The 18,811-nt window shown below is 38.3% G+C and overlaps 1 pseudogene; it reads right to left on the bottom strand.

Annotated features, from left to right (window-relative positions):
• Positions 1–15,568: 15,568 nt before the first annotated feature.
• Positions 15,569–16,824, bottom strand: LOC127081341 (probable 26S proteasome non-ATPase regulatory subunit 3; annotated as a pseudogene).
• Positions 16,825–18,811: the final 1,987 nt, after the last annotated feature.

Raw genomic sequence — 18,811 nt, 5'->3', positions numbered from 1 at the left:
ATATTCTCATCTTAATCATTTCTGGTAAACGATTCAATCTCAACATCAATATCACCTTGATCTCCAGTGTTTTCATCAATTACTTTGTTGGAAAAAAGAACTATAGACCATTTCGTACTTTTCGGATCATTGACATAAAACACTTGTCTAGCTTGAGAGGCTAGAATAAAAGACTCATCTTTGTATCCCACCCTATTAAGATCCACTTGCAAAAATCCTGACTTATCCATTCGAATGTCGTTATTATTTTCAACCCACTTGTAACCAAATATAGGAATCTGAAACTTCTCATAATCAAACACCCAAATGCGCTCGATAACACCAAAATACGACAAATTTGCAAATTTGGGGTTTAAGTCCTTCACACTTGATATGTGCATTGCTTCAGCTACCACGGTGACACCACTATTCTGCATAGTACTTTTATCATCTTGTTCTTTGGTATAAAATGTGTATCCATTAATCGCGTATGCGCTATAAGAAAAAACATGGAAACTTGGACCATATGCTAAGCATCTCAACCTTTCTGTTATTGAAGCGGGATCTGAATAATACTTTGAATAAATATGATCCTTAAACCAAGGTATAAAACATCGATTGTGCTCTCGTACTACCCAATTTTCATTTCTATTGGGATTTAAACCTCGGAGAACATCCTTGTGAATTTCAACATACGGCTCAACCTCATTCTCATTGTGTAGAACATACAAATGCACTTGATCCCGTTCGACCCTTGATACTGCCACGATTTTATTTCCAATTAGATTTTTTCCTTCTTTCTTTTCGACAAGCTGAGACTTGGGGAGTCCGATTGACTGAACATTAGACAAATATTCAGTACAAAACTCAATCGCTTCTTCAACAATGTATCTTTCAACCATACAACCTTCTGGTCGACTTCGGTTCTTCACGTACCCTTTTAATATTTTCATATAACGTTCAACAAGGTTCATCCATCTCATATAAGCTGGTCCACACAATTGTGTCTCTTTCACAAGATGAACAACTAGATGTACCATTATGTCAAAAAATGATGGAGGAAAAAACATTTCAAGCTCACACAAAGTAATAACGATTTCTTTTTGCAACATTGGTAAGATCGCAGGATCGATCACCTTACTGCAAATTGACTTGAAGAAAGAACACAACTTAGTTATAGAGCTTCTTACTTTTTCTGGAAGAATAGAACGTATACCTATTGGGAGAAAATGTTCCATTATAACATGGCAATCATGGGTCTTTAAACTCTTTAACTTGAGGTATTTCATAGACACAAGTCTTATAATATCTGAAGAGTACCCTTCTGGAACTTTAACTTCACTTAGAAACTTACACAATGTTTTTTTCTCCTTTCTAGATAGAGTATAAGCAGCAGGCGGTAGATATGTTCGTTTTCCTTTCTTCAAGGGTCCTAATTCAGTTCTTATTCCCATCGTTATCAAGTCTTTTCTTGCCTTAAGGCCATCCTTAGACTTTCCTTGTATATTGAGTAACGTGCCAATAACACTTTCAAATACATTTTTTTCAATATGCATAACATCAAGAAAATGTCTCACATACAAGGACTTCCAATACTGCAATTCAAAAAAAACTGACCTCTTCTTCCACCCACTTTTGACAAGTGTGTGGGCAAAAGGCTTGCCAAACTGAGTATCCAAATCTTTCACCTTTTCAAAAATTTGATCACCCGTCAATATAGGTGGAGCTCTGCCTTGTTCTGTCTCTCCATTGAACGCCTTTCTCCATCCACGGTAGTGATGATTTGAATTTAAGAATCTCCGATGACCGAGAAAGACATTCTTCTGACCAAACTCCAAGCGCTTCCAATCTGTTTTATCTTCACAAATAGGACACGCACATTGACCTTTTATGCTATACCCTGATAGATTTCCGTATGCTGGAAAATCATTAATTGTGCCAAACAACATCGCCCTCAAGTTGAAACTTTCTTTCCTATATCCATCATAAACCTCCACACCGGTCTCCCACAAAATCTTTAAATCTTCGATTAAGGGCTTCAAGTACACGTCTATGTCATTCCCTGGTTGTTTAGGTCCAGAAATCAACATAGACAACATCATGTACTTACGCTTCATACATAGCCATGGAGGTAGGTTATAAATCATAATAATCACAGGCCATGTACTGTGTGAGATACTCTGGATACCGTGTGGGTTCATTCCATCAGTAGATAATGCCAAGCGAAGGTTTCTTGATTCTTCTCCAAATTCAGGATAATCATTATCAATTTTCAACCACTGTGGTGAATCTGTCGGATGTCGATACTTTCCATCTATAATTCTTTCATCTGCATGCCAGGTCAAGTGTCTTGAATCGGTTTCACTATGAAACATGCGTCTAAATCTCGGAATAACAGGAAAATACCACAAGACTTTTGCTGGAGACAACTTGTTCTTATATCGCGAGACACCGCATTTAGGACACTCATTTAACGATGCATACTCATTTCGAAACAAAACGCAATCGTTTGGACATGCATGTATCTTATCATAGCTCATGCCAATAGAGCACAACATCTTTTTGGTCTCATATGTTCGATTGGGAAGAACATTATCCTCAGGAAGCATATCTTTCAAAAGGGCTAATAACTCTGTGAAACTTTTATCCGACCATCCATTGCCCGCCTTTAAGTTGTACAACTTTAATACCGCAGATCTTGTGAATTTAGTGCAACCATCATACAAAGGTTTCTCTGCATCACTTACCAACCTCTCAAACATTTCGGGACAATCCTTAAGATCTCCTTCAAGTGCTTCTGCAATCTCTTCAACTCGATCACAATCGTATGTATCTGCGCCACTATAGTTTGAGGCATAAGTCGTACTATCCCCCGGTTCAACATTCTCGTTACTTTTCTCACCATGCAAATTCCAACATGTATAACTTCGATCAATTCCATGCCTCATTAGATGCGATGTCAACTGAACTGCGTTAACCCGTTTCCCATAACAACAACCCAAGCAAGGACATATCATTCTACTAGGGTCTTCGGCGTGCGCAACGGCAAACTTAATGAATTCTGATACCCCATTCTCGTACTCTCTCGACAATCGATTGGAAGACATCCATGTATTATCCATTACTAATTAGAATAAACAAAAAACAATTTCAGAAGAGAAACCAAAAATGGGATGAGACAAAACAATTTCGCTTTATTGAGTTAGTCTCTGTGCAGGGCATTCATGTCTCCAACAACAACCCAAAACCAAAAAAAATTTGGTTTATTGAGTTAGTTTCTCAACATTTTCAGATATCTCTGACTTCAATAGCATGAGAATGTATGAACCATGCATTAAGCATTAGTGGTATGCACTAATTTGTAGCATAGTTATATATCATCATATAGTTTTTACAAAAGATAAACATTGACTAGAAAATATATATGTAGAATTGTATAATGGTCTAACTGAAAGCTAACAGAAGAATAGTCGACTCTAATTTACTCTATCAAATAACATACATACCTAAACTTCTTAAGTTACTAGCTACGCTATGTATGCTAGAATAAATACACTCATAAGCTGTATAGTGTACCTTTGATTGGTAGAAGGTGTTTTAGATATTGCTGCCTCCTTTTTCTACATCGAGAAACAAATGGAACAGTTGGTGAAATTTAACCCATAATGCCTAGTCTCCATTGCTAGCATTGCAACACAATAATTATTGTTGAGAATACTCAATAAATGTATGAACCAAGAAAAATGAAACCAAAAATGAACAATAGCGAACGTCAGAAGAGAAACCAAGTAATATGAAGATTAGAAAAATACCTATGGTGTCAAAATCGAACAGCTAACAACGAATTAATAGAAGGAGGAAACATCGTAGATCTAACAGAGGTGGAAAGAGAACGCCTTAGAAGTAGCGAAAATCGTAGCAGTGAGAACCCTAACGTGAAAAAGAACGAAAATAACAGAGAGTGAAATAACAAAACGCGCAGTATGTTATAATTTTAATGTTTACTAAAGGGGACCTTAGAGGGCGCTTGTGGAAAAAAAAGCGCCCTCTAAAGGGGGCCTAAGAGGGCGCTTATGAAAGCGCTCTCTAAGGCTTTCCAAAAGCGCTTTATAAACTAGAAATGCACATGGACTTATAGAGCGCTTTTTTAAAAGCGCCCTCTAAGGGTAACCTTAGAGGGCGCTTTCTAAAAAGCGCCCTGTATTGTTGTCCCTCTATCTCCTCCTTATTTTTTCGCTTCACCTTAGAGGGCGTTTTATTACAAAAGCGCCCTTTACAGTGCGCTGTCTATTCCAGTTGTTCACTCCTTATTTTTTCGCTTCACTTTAGAGTGCGCTTTTGTAATAAAGCGCCCTCTAAGGTGCGCTGTCTATTCCAGTTTTTGGCGTATTGAATTCTCCATTCTCACTCATTCTCTATTGCTTAAGGCTCATGTCACACAACTTGAATAATGATTGATAAGTGTTGACATTTGTTGTGCTTGAGAAGTAGTCCATTGTCTGTAATGTGAAGATCTTGTACTGACTTTGAAGTCTTAAACTCTTGATCTTGAATCTTGAGGTCTTAAGCTCATGAGGTCCAGTACAGCTTGAATACAAGGGACTTGCCTTATCAAGTGATCAATGGTCTTTTGATCACTTGAATAGGCTTGGGGAATTAAGCACAATGCAAAGGATTTGGTTTATCAAATTAAACTTTGATCAACATTAATCAGAGGGAAATAGTTAATTGAATCATATACAACCTAAAGGGTTAATCAGTCACACTAAATCAACTGATTTTATACAACCCTAAACTAGGGGAACATACAAAAGATTACCACCAATGAAAGAGTTCATATGTTCAATGTCATCAGAAGGCAAAAGAAATAGAATCAATCATGGATAATTACATGGGAATTAATCTAATCACATGATCATGACAAAAGAGATGACGTACAAGATACATCAAATTGAAATGGCATTTTCAATTTACAAGATAACCACAACAAATCAATGGTCAATTTAAATGCAACTAAACCTAGGTCAAAAAATCTATTTAACATGGATCATGGCTCAATTTGTAAATCAACATGTATTCACTCAAATCACATGAACATGGAAGCTAAATTAATCATGTACAAATGGGACAAACCACCAATTTAAACTAATCATACAAAAATGAAAGAAAGTCTTTTTTAATGTGAATTAAAATTCAATCAAAATCTAAATAAAATTAATACCTAATATTAAGTTATATCATGTTAGAAAAATGTCAAAACTATAGTAAAAGGTATACAAAAATAATGGAGCAAATTTAATCAAGAAAATATCTACAAAAAATGATCAAGCAAACAATGAAAATAAAGGGGTAGGCTGCCAAATGGGGCTGTCACCCAGATCTGGCGCTTGGGCCCAGGAGTGAGGCCCAAATCATATTTTGCATACAGACTGGGAGTATGTGCTAGCAAACCAAGGTGACATCCATACTAATGCCCAAGGCCCAAACATGCAGCCCAGTGAAATCCACATCATTCAATCAGGAAATGGATAAGGCATGGTGACTTGGCCATGACTCAGCAATGACATGGGATGTATGACTCATATTAATGAAATCAACTAAGTATTCATGCACATGAAAAAATGTGGCAAAATAAAATAATGGAAATAACACAAACGCATTTTCACCTTCCTCTCCTCTCAAACCACTCAACTCACTCTCCCTCCGCCGTGTCGGAGGCCACCTCTGGCAGCGGAGGCGCCTCTGACCACCAACCAAGAACATCATATAAACCTTTTTCACGTGTTGAAACCATAAACGATAATGGAACTTTCTAAATCTTCTTATGTTATGCAAATCGAAGGGAAAACGTGAATAACCCTAACATACTCAAAGCTAAATTAAATGGCACATGATCATGGATACAAGCTCAAACCTTAGGGATATTGATGCCACAAATGCAATCTAGAAAATGGTAATAAAATCATGGCAAATAGATGAGTAAGAAAATTTACCTCCAAAATGGAGAAATGTTTCGGCAAGTGTTGATCGAAGAAGACAAAAACGCGAAGGGAAAATCACTTGAAATGCAGGTAATTCATGATCTTGAGTCTTCTTCAATATTTCACTTCTTCTTGTACCTTTATGTGAGAATTAAAATTGGTCTTGTGAGGAACGAAAATAGTGGTTCAACTCACTCTTATTGAAGCTTCGATATGAAGCTTCAATGGAGTTTCGAAACAAGCTCTGAGTGAGGGAGATATTTGAGATCAGAGAGAAATCGAAATCTGGAATTTCGTAGTGAATGTGTATGTGTGGCTTGAGTTAATGAAGATGAGTGATTTATAGGCTTTGATTTTCTGTTATGAGATGCAACTGAAATCCATCCCAAATTCCAATGAAATTCAGAAGTTAGTTGTGAGATTCACATTCAGTTAGGTTTAGTTGCACTTGAACTGAAAACTGAATGTTGCTGTTAGGAATAACTCGAGTTTAAAAGTTAGTTAGTGACCCCAATGTGATTGGTTGGTTCAGGTGATGATCAATGCAAGGTCATGGGGAATGATGTTTGATGACCTGTTGAATAGGTTATCTCTCAATTTGCAGGTTATGTATGTTTTAGCAAGCTGCAAGTGTTTGTTGATTTTGATCAATTACCTGGCCAATGCGGGTTTTGCAGGGTTTTTTGATCAGCTAATGCAGGGTTCTGGGTTATTGGATTTACAGGGAATAATGCAGAGCCATGTTCTATTGATTATGCATGTTAACTCTTGGTTAGATTTTAGAGTTGCAGGTTAATGTTAACTTTTTTGTTAACAGAGTTTCTGCAGGGTGATGGTTACTTATGTTCATGTTAGTTCAGGTTCATTATTGCAGGGCCAATGTCTTGGCCAATTTTCTGAATTTCACATGTTAGGTTGGTACTCATGGCTAGGTTTCATGTTGGTGCAGGGTTTTTCCTTGGGAACTGAAGTGTATGAGTTGATGATGGTTGATCAAATGCAGGTGGCTACATTCCTACTGCAGGTGTGTGTGATCCAAATTTCCTAATCCAATTCAATTTGTGTTGAACTCATAACTGTTGCATGAATGATATACTGTTAATGCTTAGGGTGTAAGTGGATTTTGTACCTTGATTCCATGTTGTTAATAGTTGGTATAATCTTATTGAAGTGAATGTATGCATGTCCAATTGTACTTTGCATTGCTTGATTTGCATCATGCTTGTTTGGATGAAATGAATTTAGAACAAAAATATGGTATGATGAATGTGCAATGTTTATTGGATGTTATAACATGTCGTGAATGCAGGACTGTTGGATTATGGTCATGGCTTCAAGGTATGGTAGCAAGGCTTGTCACAAATAAAGCTTGGTACAAAAGATGATTATATGTGAATTGGTGCAAAAGATGATTACATGTGAATTGGTTCAAAAGATAATTAATCGCGAATGAAGTAACTTGGCCATGGGTTTTCATGAGAACAATGGTAATGATGAAGAAATGATGTAGAAACTAGGGCTAGGTCATTAGACTATGTCAGTTGACTTTTGTCAACTGGTTGACCAAAAAGTCAAATGTAGGTCAACTTTGTATTTTTTTGTATGGACAATGTAAATGGAAAATGCATGATTGAATGAACAATACTTTGGATGGAAATGGTCTTTTATGGTTCTAAAAACAATGTCTTATTTTCCAAGTTATGACTTTGCCTTCAAAAATACATGTTTGAATCAATCTTGAAATGAACCATGAATGAACTAATGGATTAAAAACATTAAAGGACTATGAATGTATGATGACACATGGACCAATGGACTAGGACAATGCACCTTGAATCAAAGATTCATGGACTAGAATGCACAATGAAACATGACATGATAGATTAATGGACCAATGAACCATGCAGCATGGACCAAGGACTTTGAATGCACCAAAGACCTAGGGTCAATGAACTTGAATGGAAAAATAGAATGCATATGACATGGATGAAATCTTGAACAAGGCCTTGGATCAGATGAATCCCCAAGTATTCAGGTCAAATGATCAACTTGTTTGAATGATTTCCATGAGCAAAAAACACCCTTGAGGATTGATGATGCATGATATGGTGGTAAAGAACCACACTCAAATGAATTAGGGTTTGAAACAATCACAAGGTAAAAAGTCAAGCCAACAAGGAATACAAGAACCAAAGCTGTCTGATTAGTGTTTCAAGGTGCACACCATCTAATCAAGGCCTTCAAACCAAGCATAAAGCTCCACAATTAATCTTCTAACACATGGGCCCATAATTAGGGTTTAGAAGATCAAACCAAAGCTTAAGAAGCACTTACAAGATCCCATAGTAGCATAGCCAATGATTAGGGTTTTGATACCCACCATGATGAGGTCTCCTTGAATCCATATCCCAAAGATCAAGAAATTAGGGTTTCACACCCATGATGGACATATGGAGAGCCATGTCACATTTCTAGAGCTTGATCCACAAGCAAACCCTAGCTTTGCAAGCCACAAGCTTTGAATCTATGATGATCAATTAGAAAGTGTCAACATGAATGAATGATGCATATGAATGGGGTATGAATAAGTACAGATGAACCTTAAGTGAAAGGTTGGATGAAAAGATGAAAAGGGGAGGGAAAAATTTGAGGTATGACAGCTTCCAATCGAATAACCTCCATCGGAGATAGTCGAAAGGAACAAATCACATAATGGTCCTGAAATACTTATGGTGCCTAGAAACCAGGATGCTGACCAAATACCTAGAAGTTTCCACTAAAATAATTCTGGGGGGCAGGATAATATAACAAACATGGTCGAACAAATTTGGGCCCAAAATGGCCTCAACATTGGCCTCCATGGGCCTAATTACGTATCCCTATTAACAAAATATGTTTGACGGACCAAACTCCTTAGGGGTTGGAAAGTCCCCAAATTTACTAAGTTTTATGGTGAGACTAACAAGTCAACAGTCGAGCATGTTACTAGATACAAGACTGAGGCAGGGGGTAGAGCTAATAATGAGAGTTTAAAGATGAAATACTTTCCAAATTCTCAAACAAAAATGATTTTATGCAATTCATAACACTCCCTCATAATTCCATACATACTTAGAGTCAATTAGAGAGAGTGTTTCAGGAACAATTTTACATGGGCCAGACAAAAAATTAGCCTTAAGGAGGTTCTCTTGTTTATCAACAGTTGTTAAATCATTCAAGGTGGAGGTGGACACTTCACTAAAGCTTTCAAGGGATTGAGACATAGACCATGGAGTAGGAGAGAAGTGAGTGTGCCCATGAAAACCATCATGACCTGGAACTCTGCAAGTGGTTGTTCATTATCGGTTACATTAACATTAGGAGTCCCAACATGAGGACCCCCTGAAGTTCCTTGTAGAGGACTAGTCCTCATCAGAGCTTTTGGCATCATATTCTTAGCCTGATTGGTTGGGGGAGTATGGGCAGTTGTGCCTCGACCCTGCCTAGTAGCAGGAGACTTAGTGGTTGGACTTTTAGTGGTCTCCAAAATGGGATCCATCATCCAACCACCAACTAGCCTTGCTTGGTCGATTACCCCACCATTCCCAGCACCACTATACAGGTTGTCAGAAGGGTTAGTCGATGAAGGTGTTGTTTGTTTGATGCTTGAATCCTCATGACGATTGTTGGGTTCATTTGGCTGAGGTTAAGGGCCTTCAGGGTTAATGCCAATCGACTGCTAAAAAGCAATTTTGAATAAGCATGGTTCAACATTAGAAATAAGAGAGTAAAAAGGCAAAGATACATGTTCAGTGTCTGGATGGGGATTTGAAGACGTTGTTTAAGCTTTTTTAATGGGTTGTTGAGAGGTGTTTCCACTCTCTTTCCTTTCCTTTAGAGGTGGCAATGCACTCTCTTCAGTACCATCATCTTCGAAGATTATTACTGCCTCATACATTACCCTTTTCTTCTTCCTTGATGGCCTTGCAGAAGTAGAATCATTTTTTATTTTATTACCCTAAGAAAGCAAATTTGGAATAGTAACGTCAATGAAAAGAAAAAGAAAGAACTGGAGAAAAAGGGTTAGCCTTTTTACCAGGTTTGATTGGTAAGGAGCTTCCCTCAGACCTATCTTAGCAGAAGTACGCCTCGATCACAGAGCAATGGGATCAAAATAGGCAATCAAAATGTTATATATGTCATTTTCCTCGCGTCGATGTGGATTGGGAAAAGGGTTTTGTAAACCATTCAGGACCATATTTTTGACTGGAAAAGGGTGCCATCGTCGAGGTAGAGGTTTTGCACCTATAAAACAGTTGGAAATAATCTTTAAAGATCTCTAATAAGATAACCTTCATGTCGTATGGAGTAAGCTTAGTCAGCCTAAGACCTTCGACCCTACTTATGGGTTACGATAAACTTTGGTTTTGAGAGAAGGTTCAAAGGTGGAATTAAGCCACAATTATAAAAGCCAGATAAAGCCACCTATCTGAAGAATATATGGGTTATGCCTCTCCTTCAGGTCTTCACAGGTCAACTCCAAGGATTCAAAGAGGCCAAAGAGGATTAACCTTCTCAGGCAGATTTTACTCCCTTCATGGAGTTTGGTGGCTAGGGGAACACACTTCTTAGCTACTTGAACAAATCAAACACAAAAGGCTGAAGGAGAAGAGCGATCCAAAACACAACGAAATTTAAAAAAAATCTCCTTTAGTGATCCTTACGAATTGACATGATCAGTGATAGAATCGTTACCTCTTGTGGCGATTGAAACCTTTGATGCAGATCTACGGAGCGATCATGAACGTTGAATGGTGACAACGCCTCTACTAAGTCCACACGAACGGATTCCTTCAATCTCAGTGCTAGCTGCTACAAATGAAGGCTTTGAGAGAGAGAGAGAGAGAGAGAGAGAGAGAGAGAGAGAGAGAGAGAGAGAGAGAGAGAGAGAGAGAGAGAGAGAGAGAGAGAGAGAGAGAGAGAGAGAGAGAGAGAGAGAGAGGGAGAGAGAGAAAAGAAATTACAACTGCACAAATGCTTCTGCACAAGGGTTCTATTTATAGAACCACTTGTGTGGGCTGCAAGCTAAAAAGCCCACTTAAGTGTATGTGGCCTATATCTTATGATATGCCAAAATCACTTAAGCGTGTGGTACCTTACCATATTTTGTATTCTACTTAAGTACACTTTACCTTACGATGTTCTACAATTCACTTAAGTGCACCGTACCTTACGGTGTTCCTTAGTTACTTTATCTCTCATCAATCCGTCCTTTTGTGTGTGACCCTGTAGGTTTTCGCGACATTAGCAATTATATTAAATAACGTATTTAACATAATAAATAGTGAGCGGTATCTAGCAACACATCACTGCTACCTAAGACACGAAAATGTCATGTGATCTGACAAATCCTTTTGTGATAATACTTATGTGTATAATTACCCTTTTTCCCTTATGTCTATATTGAGCATAAGGCATAAACCGTGTCATCCTTGTCCAGTTCAATATTGGGCCCGTAGACATTTATCCTATTACGCAGGATGGGAAAATTCCATCTAAGTTAGGGGTGGCAAAATGGGCCCGACCCATTAGGCATGCCCGTTTTGCCCGCACTTTAGTGCAGGGTGGGCCAAGGATTTAGACCCTCAACCTTTAATGTGTCTGCCCCGCCCCGCCCCATTTTCCCTGCCCCACCCTCACTTTTTTATGGGCGCGAGCTTAAGTTTTAGGCTCACATCCTTAAATATGACCGTCCGTTCCGCCCCGTTTTTTTGCGGGCTTTTGTGGGGCGGGCCTTAACGGGGCGGGCATGCCCGTTTGCCACCCCTAATCTAGGTCACTCATGTCCCTCAGCATGCTTCGTGTAGTACCCATCAACTGTCTTTATGGTCATCCAGTTACAGATAATGTTTGATCAACAATAAAGCACTCGACTCTACATCTAGGGTACATAGTGGTTTCAGGTCAAAGGGTGGTATACACCATTATCACCATGAGAATAACTTATGACACTTAGCATAACATTTTATATAGTATTCTCATAGTGAGTCAATCCAGTATAAATATTACTCTCAATATTCATACTTATGTTTAAGACTTGATAACTCCTTATCCATGATCAATGAGATGTGATCATCAGTCTATATACATAATAGTCTTAATGCTTTAATGTTATTCCACTTCATAACAAAGCTCGACTACGGATACTTTAAGAATAGTGTCCTTATGTTTAATGGGATCTCATGATTAAGTCACACTTGATACATAAAATAGACTAGTTATTCTAGGGACTTTATTAAACAAACATAATAAAGAAAAAGCCTTTTATTATTAATAAATAATTCGATATAAGTACCAAAAGTATTGGCCTCTAGGGCTTACACCAACAAAGACATACATGGAGAGCCATTAAGTCAAGAAGGCAATGTGCTCCTGGTCATTTACTCGATCCATCGAACATCGATGGTCCTCCATGAAGGAGCTGTAAGCAATCCTTGTAAAGTAGAAAGAAGAAATGCTTTTGGTTATTCTTGAGGGCTCGAAATCCTCTCCAGTTGGTCGAAGGCCAACTATGGCAGAAATGTTGAAGAGGGTGGGACTTATCATCCCATAAGGTAAATGGAACACGTTGGTCGACATGTACCAGAAACACATGGTAGAGATGAACATGTGGGAGTTGTAGGAGGGATCCGCTCTTGACATCTGGGTTAGGCAAAAAATGCATAAATCCTTCCAAATGTGTTTCTTATTCTCTTCAACTTTGTCCATCCATTTGATATATTCAGCATCCTCGGTTGGAGGAGAAGAGCAGAAAAATAGGTTCTTGAAGAAATTAAAGTTGAAAGGTTTGTCAATGAACATCAAGGGTTCGTAATCAGGATAAGTGGGAAAAAAGTCTTTCACCATGTGAAGTTTCTTTGCACACCTAGGTAATTGACCCATGAGTGTGTGCATTGTACTAGTAAGAGTGTAGGGAATGAGGGAAAAATGATACCATAATCTCATTCCTCCATTATCCATGGTATGTCGTACCTCGATGAAAATGAGAGACACAACCTAAGCGAAGCGCGATCGCACGCTCGCAATGATGGACTGAACAGAGTTGGCACCGAACTTTATTTATTCCTAAAAAGGAAAGGGGAAATATTGATAAAACCCAAGAAAGAACGACAATGATTATGGTCGTCGCAACCAAATTAGGGTTCGGGAGTCGATTACGCAAGGGGAAGGTATTAGCACTCGTCACGTCCGTTGTACTCAACGGGAACCATTAGGCCAGTTGTGTGTGTTAGTGTTAGTTGAAATGTTAGGCTTTTCAAGTTATTAAGTGGGAAAGAAGGAATAGAAGAGAGGAGAATATTTTTGGATTTTTGACGAAGGACTAAACCTAAGTTTTTTATTAGTGGGTCTGACAAGATTTGCAAATCCTGCTCCTACGTATCTCAACAGAGAAATCAAGGCTTACGTAGTTCTGGGTAGAAAAATGTTTGTTTGTTGGTCGATTTTAGCGAAAACTACTTTGTGTCAAATCGACGAAAACATTGTTGGACTACCCAAAACAGATGGAGAAACATTGTCTTGCATTGTTTTGAAATAAAGTACCTTTCGTTTGAGAAAAGGTTTAAGAGTCAATCGCACGGCGGCGAGAAAAGAAATTGATTGGTTTGATGTGTTTTGAATAATGGCGAGAACTTGGATGGGCGAGATATCCATCTCGAATCCTAGTTTCAGGAGTGCGTGGTATCCACCACGTTCCACTTCCATCTTATTTGTAAAAGTGTTTAATAAGAATTAAATATTTTTGAGGTTTGATTGAGAAAGGGTTTGAATAAACCGCATTGACAATTTTAAATGATGGCGAGAGCTAAGATAGGCGAGGCATCCACCTCGAATCTTAATCTCAGGAGTGCACAATATCCACCATGTTCCATTTCCATCTTTATTGAAAAGTGTTAAATAGGAGTTAAATGTTTTGGGTTTTATTATGAAAATGACTTGACATTAGATCGAGCATTTGATGAGTGATTGAGAAAGATTTGAATGAGTGTTTGAGAGAAAACAAAGTAGATAAGTTTGGATGATGGCGAGAGTTAAGATAGGCGAGGCATCCACCTCGAATCTTATTCTCAGGAGTGCACGGTATCCACCATGTTCCACTTCCATCTTTATTGAAAAAGCTCTTAAATATGAATTAATATTTTTGAGTTTTTATTATGAAAAATGGCTTGACGTTGGATCAAACATTTGATGAAGGTTTGAAAGAAATGGAATAGAATAGGAGGAAGAAATGGATTGATTTGTTTATTGAGAAAATACTCGACGTTGGATCGAGTCTTATTTTTGATATTTTGAAAATGGTTGATTTTATTCTTGTGTTAGTAGCTAACTAAACAGTAAAGAAATAAAATAGTAAAATTATTACACATCGGGGGAGTGGGGTACATTTTGTTAAATGGGGATTCAAAGTACTGGAATAATTAAATCGGGCCCAAACAACAAACAATGCGATGTATGAGTGTAAGTGCAAGAGAACTGTCTCATTGTAAGAAGGCCCAAGAGCAAGCCATGTGAAGAAAATAACACAACAAGTTATATTTACAACACACTTAAAAATTAAATCGAAAAAAGGTATTATCGGGATTTGCACAGATGAAAATTGAGGGACACACAAAACCTAAATAATGTGCTCAAAGCCGGTTTGCGCATGTTGACAATAATTGAAATGTATCGATAAAAATAATCATAGATAAACAACATGGAAATTGTTGAATCAATAAATTAAAATCGATATTTAACAATTAAAATAAATAAAAGGGGTAATAAACATTAGGAATAATGAGGAGATTAAAAAAAAATGTGAAATAGAAATTAAAAAATATTGTAAAATTAAAATATGGTGCACACAAGTATTAAACCCAGGATCAAGGGCTTGCCAAAGCATCCCTTTTACCAACTCCGCCAGATAAGCATCCTTGTCATATGATCTCAAGCGCTAATACATAACATAAAAAAAAACGGACCAAGCCTTTTAAATAAAACACAAAGTTAAATAAAACACAAAGTTGAAAACAGTAGCAGAACTCAAACAAATTCATCTTAACGCACAGAGATCCTGTTTCTTTCCATTTTGAACATCAAAGATTTAACGGCAAGATAACCACACAAATGGAAGCTTCAAGGAAGCTAAACGGAGAAATGGAAATAGAAACTCGAAAAGGAAACTAACCGGTAAGGTTCCGGCTGAACCGGTTTTTGATCTTCTTGTCCGCTCTTCACCACCAAGAAAAACTATGATTTTCTTTTCTCCTTGCCGTCGACTGCTTTTTTCTCTTAGTGAACAGTAACGGCTCCTCTCCAAAAAATTAGGGTTCTTTCTGAATAGTGATTGCTTTTTTATATATGACTCATCTCCTCTCTGCTGTGTTGCTGTGTTTCCTCAGAGTAGTGGGAAATGTCTGTACGGAAGACATTTGGAATTTTGTCCTTACTCCAGCTTGTGGTCCCTCTCCTCACGTTAACCTTTGTTAACCTTTGTGTTAGTAACAATTGCATTTACCACTGTGAATTTTTGAAAATGTTTTAATTACACCTTAACTAACTGTGTGCTAAACCAATGTTGCAGGGCCTGTTCGGGCACGATATCGTTAACTTGGCTTCACTACGGTAGCCTTTGATATAATGCTTTCTGCATCAGCAATGGGATCTGCTGAGCTCAACCTCAACTTCTGAGCTACATCAGCCAGCGAGATGCGAGAATATGATATACTGATGTTGCGCAAACCAGTCCTAATGACATTATGACGCAGTCGAACAATCAAATTATTGGTCCCGTCTGTCTTGAAAGTGGTAGCATACTTCTCTGCAACATTCCGAAACAGCTCTAAATCACCAATCCTCACAGCATTGGTAAGTTCAAAGTATGGCCTCAAAGCTTTCTCCATTCCTTTCTGCACGAGACAGTCTTCTCAGGAATTTCTCCTAACAGTAAATGAACTATAATGGCCCACTTGTTACACTGAATTCGAAAACCATGCGCTGCAACTGGTGTTTTACGAGCAGCCTGTAGGAGAGACTCCTTTGCATCGGTATACTCCAACTGAATAGTCCGAATTTTCCCAAGGTAGAAGAGATAGCAACAAAACTACTGGTTTGAATGTGTCTCAAATCGCGGAGCCTTAGACCTCAGCTTCTCTGCTTGATCATATAGGTTGTAGTGGAGGTAGTTACGTAGTAACAGATTAAGAAGTGTTTCCTGACCAAGTCCATCATGGCGCAGGGTAGCAATCCTGTGCAACTGAAAGAGGTTTCCACGAATTTCAGCAATATCTCCAGTAAGCTCATAGCTATATGAGTAATAAAAGTACAGTCTTGAGGCTATAACATCAACAGTTCTTCTATTCAAGTTCTTGAGCCGGTCAGTGCTAGCTGAGGAACAGGCTTTGGCCTCTTCATATCGTTTCTGATCAATAAGAAAAAGAAGCACAAGGAAGTAACAGTAGATTTCTAGCTCAGGCAACAAGTGTTTGGCTGGGGTTTGAATAGCTGCAGATGTTGCAGAATCCACTTCCATCTCATGATCATCATCCTTGGGATTGGGAAGATAAGAAGATAACTTAGAATGAGACTCAGAAGCTGTAGGAAGAACGTGATCGATGAACAATGAGAGAACCGGAGCTGTGAGTTTGGACCTCAAAGCAATAGTAAGGCGCATGGCACGAGAAATTCTGCGAACTTCCTTAGAGTTTGAACCAGTTGCAATGATTGATGCTATTTCCTTGAAATGATGCAATGTAGAAGGAATAGCTGCGGAAACGGAGTGAGAAGGTGTAGGGTGAGCACCAAAAGCTGAAATCATATTTGAAGGGCTCATTGTCTGTGATGGAAAATGGGGAGTTCTAGCAAGGTGTTGTTTGTTTCGTCGTATCGCTCATTCTCAGGTGGAACATTGGTGGCTGCCTTCTTCTCTGCATCCGATGCCTTTAACTCCTTGATATTCTTCAATCTCTTCGCATTAATTTCTTCTCGGGGGTCAGCGAGAGCCCTTTTTCGTGCAACTTTGTATGAATCATCCGGCTGAATGATTATTCTACAGGCTTAACAACCGGTGAAGCACTAGCATGATCATTGGTAGCATGAACTTCAGGAACTGCATTCTTTGTTGGTGGTGACGACAAAACCAAACTTTTCTGGTAAGCATGAGATCTGAACCGCAAAAAGAACTTGATAACAAATGAAGGCGTTCTTCCATTAATACCATGAAAATGATCAAAAGCAATCGCTTTCAATTCATGAAGAAGCTTACTACACACACGTGGCTGCTTACTAGCAAAAGATCCACCTTGCTTGAAGGAAGTATAGATTTTTCAGAAGTTGAAGGCTTCTCCACATGGTCTAAGGTAGATCGTAAATTTGAACTCTTTCTTTCTTTTATAACAGCAGAAGTCTCAGAATTCAAATCATCTGCACGTCGCTTTTGAACATTTATCTTATTCGGCACCCCATCAACACTAACTTTATGATGCTTTACCTCATCCGTTGAAATCAGAAGTTCATCACGAGGTCGTGATAGTACTGTATTTCCATCATGTTTAACATCAAAACAAGTTTTGCTTTCAAGATGAATTCGCCGAGATGTCTCATCAATTAAGCTTGGCAGTGCCATAACCACAAGCCTTTTATTAGCAACAGCAATAGGTTCAAATCTTTTGGTTTTTTTCTTTTGAAAATTCTTTTCCCTTCTCGCGAAGATTATGCTTAGAATCGAAAGTAATTTCTTCTGATACAAAACCACTGTCATTTGGTTGAACCTTATCTTCAAAAGCTACTTTGGATTTTATAGCTGAAGCTGCAGAACCTGCATCTTCATCTTGATGCTTAGAAATATACTTATGCTTCATGACATTGTTCTCAGCCTTAACAAGTTTTGAACTGTTCTCAGCACCCAAAGTTTCTGTCTCCACCACTGGACGATTCAAAGAAACGCCGCTAGCAGAATAACACTGAGGCTGAACAAGCCGATTAGCCTGGGGGCTAGAAGATGACAGTAACTGATTTTCAAAAGCTTTGACATAAGTCCCATCGTGCAACTTAAACACTGCCTGTCGAAGAGCAAACACATCAACCTTGTTCTTGTATTGGTTGTCGGTTTGCAATAGATCCATTCACTGATGGTAATGTAGTTGGGGGTGCCCCCGTAACTGGTATTGTAGATGCAGAATCTACTTTCACAGGACTTTGATTTGAAGGCAAGTTTGCTCCAGAATGACTCAAGGCACCACGGGCTTCCCTGAAACCTTCTGATATTAAAACAAGGAAATGAGTGGTTTTAGCATCAACTGGTGGATCAGAAGCTCTATTATTTCGTTTTCCCGCATTATAAATGGCTTTAACTTTGGTGTTGTAAATATTAGATTGTAAATAGTAATTATTTCTATTAGTAATGAGGCCCATTAGTCAAAGCCCATTAGGTTTTTTATTCTCTCTTATTTAAAGCATGTAGATGTAACATGTAAGAATAACTTTTTAATATATCAGTAAAATATTTTACAACATGGTATCAAGAGCTCCCGATTTTGGGGGATTCGCTTCCGCCTAAACCCTAGCCGCCTTGTAGCGGAGTCTTTTTTTTACTGCAGCTTGCAGTTTGTTGTTGTTTTTGGGTGTTTGGGTCATTGTTGTTTTGTGTTGTAGCACATCGTGCTTCTTGTTTTTGTTCACTCATCTTTGAAACCCTAACCCATCCTGTTTCTTGGTTTGTTTTCTCTCGATTGTCCTTTCAATGGCTGAGATTATTCTTGACTCCATGAGTAAGCCTTCTGGTTCTGGGTCTCTAGCAGTTACTGGTAAGAGTTTGTGTTCCCGATCTCTTACTG

The sequence above is a fragment of the Lathyrus oleraceus genome, chromosome 1, assembly GCF_024323335.1.
Source record: "Lathyrus oleraceus cultivar Zhongwan6 chromosome 1, CAAS_Psat_ZW6_1.0, whole genome shotgun sequence".
Classification (NCBI taxonomy): domain Eukaryota; kingdom Viridiplantae; phylum Streptophyta; class Magnoliopsida; order Fabales; family Fabaceae; genus Lathyrus; species Lathyrus oleraceus.
Note: the sequence above shows the minus strand (reverse complement) of the source record. Positions and strands in the feature narration are given on the sequence as shown.